We start from the raw sequence: 6,000 nt of genomic DNA, 5'->3' as shown, positions 1-6,000 counted from the left end.
CACTGATGGGTGGGACTGATGACACTGATTGGTGGCACTGATGCCCCTAAGGGTGGCATTGCTGGGCATCACTGCAATATAATGGGGCCAATCACTGCCCATTTGTGGGCACTGATTGGCACAGATTGGGCTCTGACTGGGCGCATTGGGCACATGTGGATGGCCATGGGGTACATACCTGGCCATCCACATGTTTCCCCCTTCCCTGGTGGTCCTAGTGGCGATCCCTGGTGGTCCAGTGTGGTCATCTGAGGGGGGGCTGCGCTGATAAACAATCAGCGCAGACACCCCTGCCAGGAGAGCCGCCAATCGGCTCTCCTCTACTCGCGTCTGTCAGAGTGAGGAAAAGCCGATCAATGGCTCTTCCTATTGAAATCGTGATCAGCCGTGATAGGACGCGGCTAATCATGTGGTAAAGAGCCTCCGCCAGAGGCTCTTTACCAAGATCGGTGGAGCGGTGTGTCATGCGCGCGGCGGCATGTTATCCTGCTGGATGTCATATGACGCCCAGTCAGGATAACGGAACCACCGCCCGGCCGTCATTCTGCTATAGGCCGGGCAGGAAGTGGTTAAATCACTTTTTTAATATTTTTTCGCAGTGCTCTTGGGGAAGGGGTGGGGGTGATTGGTATGTGGACGGTGTCAGTAGTTTTTTTCTATTTTTAATAATTGATTTTTTTTTACAATTTAATTTGTTTTTAATTTTTTTTTTTGCTGTCCTCAGAGAGCTGGCTCTGTACACAGAAATAGAAGGGGAGAACAAAGGAAGCACCACCTAACTGCAGTATTAGAAGCTGATTTTTAATGGCAAGGTATACATAAACACTCACAAGAAGTAAGGAAAGTACAGGCTCATCTGCATAGGTAGTCCAGAGGGCTCCTCGAGTCCGAAAAGGGTTCCTGGTGCGTGGTGTGGTGACCACCACGCACCACGCGTGGTGCATTACAAACTTCTTTAGAAATGCATGCAAAGGTACACTACTTTGTACTGGGGCACTCTGATGGGGACAATTTATGTACGGGGCACTCTGATGGGACAATTCATGTACGGGGCACTCTGATGGGGACAATTTATGTACGGAGCACTCTGATGAGGACAATTCATGTACTGGGGCACTTTGATGGGACAATTCATGTATGGGGCACTCTGATGGGGACAATTCATGCACTGGGCACTCTGATAGGACAGTTCTTGTATGGGGCACTCTGATGGGGACAATTCATGTACTGGGGCACTCTGATAGGGGCAATTAATGTACTGGGGTACTCTGATGGGGACAATTCATGTACTGGGGCACTCTGATGGGACAATTCATGTATGGGGCACTCTGATGGGGACAATTAATGTACGGGGGCACTCTGATGAGACAATTCATGTACTGGGGCACTCTGATGGGACAATTCATGTACTGGGGCACTCTGATGGGGACAATTAATGTACGGGGGCACTCTGATGAGACAATTCATGTATGGGGCACTCTGATGGGGACAATTCATGTATGGGGCACTCTGATGGGGACAATTAATGTACGGGGGCACTCTGATGAGACAATTCATGTACTGGGGCACTCTGATGGGAACAATTCATGTACGGGGCACTCTGATGGGACAATTCATGTTCGGGGCACTCTGATGGGGACAATTCATGTACGGGGCACTCTGATGGGGACAATTCACGTACTGGGGCACTCTGATGGGACAATTCATGTATGGGGCACTCTGATGGGGACAATTATTGTACAGGGGCACTCTGATGAGACAATTCATGTACTGGGGCACTCTGATGGGACAATTCATGTACTGGGACACTCTGATGGGACAATTCATGTACGGGGCACTCTGATGGGACAATTCATGTATGGGGCACTCTGATAGGGACAATTCATGTACTGGGGCACTCTGATGGGGACAATTCATGTACTGGGGCACTCTGATGGGACAATTCATGTATGGGGCACTCTGATGGGGACAATTAATGTACGGGGGCACTCTGATGAGACAATTCACGTACGGGGCACTCTGATGGGGACAATTCATGTACGGGGCACTCTGATGGGACAATTCATGTACGGGGCACTCTGATGGGGACAATTCATGTACGGGCACTCTGATGGGGACAATTCATGTACTGGGGCACTCTGATGGGACAATTCATGTATGGGGCACTCTGATGGGGACAATTCATGTATGGGGCACTCTGATGGGACAATTCATGTACGGGGCACTCTGATGGGGACAAATTATGTACGGGGCACTCTGATGGGACAATTCATGTACGGGGCACTCTGATGGGACAATTCATGTACTGGGGCACTCTGATGGGACAATTCATGTACGGGGCACTCTGATGGGGACAATTCATGTATAGGGCACTCTGATGGGGACAATTCATGTACTGGGGCACTCTTATGGGACAATTCATGTACTGGGGCACTCTGATGGGCACAGTTCATGTACGGGGCACTCTGATGGGGACAATTCATGTACCGGGGCACTCTGATGGGACAATTCATGTACTGGGGCACTCTGATGGGACAATTCATGTACTGGGGCACTCTGATGGGGATAACTCTTGTACTGGGGCATTCTGATGGGACAGTTCATGTACTGGGGCACTGTGATGGGACAATTCATGTACCGGGGCACTCTGATGGGACAATTCATGTACTGGGGCACTCTGATGGGCACAGTTCATGTACGGGGCACTCTGATGGGGACAATTCATGTACAGGGGCACTCTGATGGGGACAATTCATGTACGGGGCACTCTGATGGGGACAATTCATGTACTGGGGCACTCTGATGAGACACATCATGTATGGGGCACTCTGATGGGGACAATTAATGTACGGGGGCACTCTGATGAGACAATTCATGTACTGGGGCACTCTGATGGGACAATTCATGTACTGAGGCACTCTGATGGGACAATTCATGTACGGGGGACTCTGATGGGACAATTCATGTACGGGGCACTCTGATGGGGACAATTCATGTATGGGGCACTCTGATGGGGGCAATTCATGTACGGGGCACGTTGATGGGACAATTCATGTACTGGGGCACTCTGATGGGGACAATTCATGTACTGGGGCACTCTTATGGGACAATTCATGTACTGGGGCACTCTGATGGGCACAGCTCATGTACGGGGCACTCTGATGGGGACAATTCATGTACCGGGGCACTCTGATGGGACAATTCATGTACTGGGGCACTCTGATGGGACAATTCATGTACTGGGGCACTCTGATGGGGACAACTCTTGTACTGGGGCACTCTGATGGGACAATTCATGTACTGGGGCACTGTGATGGGACAATTCATGTACTGGGGCACTCTGATGGGACAATTCATGTACTGGGGCACTCTGATGGGCAAAGTTCATGTACGGGGCACTCTGATGGGGACAATTCATGTACAGGGGCACTCTGATGGGGACAACTCATGTACTGGGGCACTCTCATGGGACAATTCATGTACTGGGGCACTCTGATGGGGACAATTCATGTACTGGGTCACTCTGATGGGACAATTCATGTACTGGGTCACTCTGATGGGGACAATTCATGTACAGGGGCACTCTGATGGGGACAACTCATGTACTGGGGCACTCTCATGGGACAATTCATGTACTGGGGCACTCTGATGGGGACAATTCATGTACTGGGTCACTCTGATGGGCACAGTTCATGTACGGGGCACTCTGATGGGGACAATTCATGTACCGGGGCACTCTGATGGGACAATTCATGTACTGGGGCACTCTGATGGGACAATTCATGTACTGGGGCACTCTGATGGGGATAACTCTTGTACTGGGGCATTCTGATGGGACAGTTCATGTACTGGGGCACTGTGATGGGACAATTCATGTACCGGGGCACTCTGATGGGACAATTCATGTACTGGGGCACTCTGATGGGCACAGTTCATGTACGGGGCACTCTGATGGGGACAATTCATGTACAGGGGCACTCTGATGGGGACAATTCATGTACGGGGCACTCTGATGGGGACAATTCATGTACTGGGGCACTCTGATGGGACACATCATGTATGGGGCACTCTGATGGGGACAATTAATGTACGGGGCACTCTGATGAGACAATTCATGTACTGGGGCACTCTGATGGGACAATTCATGTACTGGGGCACTCTGATGGGACAATTCATGTACGGGGGACTCTGATGGGACAATTCATGTACGGGGCACTCTGATGGGGACAATTCATGTATGGGGCACTCTGATGGGGGCAATTCATGTACGGGGCACGTTGATGGGACAATTCATGTACTGGGGCACTCTGATGGGGACAATTCATGTACTGGGGCACTCTTATGGGACAATTCATGTACTGGGGCACTCTGATGGGCACAGCTCATGTACGGGGCACTCTGATGGGGACAATTCATGTACCGGGGCACTCTGATGGGACAATTCATGTACTGGGGCACTCTGATGGGACAATTCATGTACTGGGGCACTCTGATGGGGACAACTCTTGTACTGGGGCACTCTGATTGGACAATTCATGTACTGGGGCACTGTGATGGGACAATTCATGTACTGGGGCACTCTGATGGGACAATTCATGTACTGGGGCACTCTGATGGGCAAAGTTCATGTACGGGGCACTCTGATGGGGACAATTCATGTACAGGGGCACTCTGATGGGGACAACTCATGTACTGGGGCACTCTCATGGGACAATTCATGTACTGGGGCACTCTGATGGGGACAATTCATGTACTGGGTCACTCTGATGGGACAATTCATGTACGGGGCACTCTGATAGGGACAATTCATGTACGGGGGCACTCTGATGGGGACAATTCATGTACTGGGGCACTCTGATGGGGACAATTCATGTACTGGGGCACTCTGATGGGACAATTCAAGTACGGGGCACTCTGATAGGAACAATTCATGTACTGGGGCACTCTGATGGGGACAATTCATGTACTGGGGCACTCTCATGGGACAATTCATGTACTGGGGCACTCTGATGGGGACAATTCATGTACTGGGGCACTCTGATGGGACAATTCATGTACGGGGCACTCTGATAGGGACAATTCATGTACGGGGGCACTCTGATGGGGACAATTCATGTACTGGGACACTCTGATGAGGAAATTTCATGTAAGGGTTCCAACGCACTATTCCCATTGCACATGCTCCTTTAAAAATGGCTGTGTATGTAAGTGGTTGTTGAAGTGACCACTTGCTGGAACTGTGAATAGTCAGAGAGAGAGATGTCACCAGCACACCAAGATCTCCAAAATGACCCCAAAAGCTTTATTTGGTGATCACATCATTGCAGCAAATCGCAACGTTTTGGAGCCACACAGGACCCCTTCATCAGGCATGTAATAATGTGATCACTGAATAAAGCTTTGGACCTATTTTGGAGATCTTGATGTGCTGGTGACATCTCTCTCTGCCAACTTATGTAAGGGGGCACTCTGATGGGGACACATAATGTAAGGGGGTACTCTTATGGGGACGCGATGTAAGGGGGTACTCTGATGGGGACACATGATGTAAGGGGGCACTCAGATGGGGATAAATGATGTAAGGGGGCACTCGGATGGGGACAATTCATGTAAGGGGGCACTGTGATGGGGACAGGTGATGTAAGAGGACACCCTGATGGAGACCTTGATGTAAGAGGGCACTCTAATGAGGACTTCTGATATAAGGAGGGCTCGGATAGGGACACTTGATATAAGGGGATACAGGTTTTGTGTAATATTCCTAATGACAGCCTGATACATACAGTACTTGTGTTGCCCAGGCTGTGATTTGTGATACAAAAGCGTGCCAAGTGAACAGGGAATACTGGTTCCCTGCCTCTCGGTCATACTGTGTGACAGATTGTCAGTGACGTAAATACAGTGTTGAAATTTTGCCCCCCTGACTTTTTTTTTTTTTTTACTGCACCCTCAAGGCTAAATCCGGCCCCGATGAGCTGCATACAAGAATGCAAAACCTTT

Source organism: Aquarana catesbeiana, linkage group LG06 (assembly GCF_042186555.1).
Source record: "Aquarana catesbeiana isolate 2022-GZ linkage group LG06, ASM4218655v1, whole genome shotgun sequence".
NCBI lineage: Eukaryota > Metazoa > Chordata > Amphibia > Anura > Ranidae > Aquarana > Aquarana catesbeiana.
Note: the sequence above shows the minus strand (reverse complement) of the source record.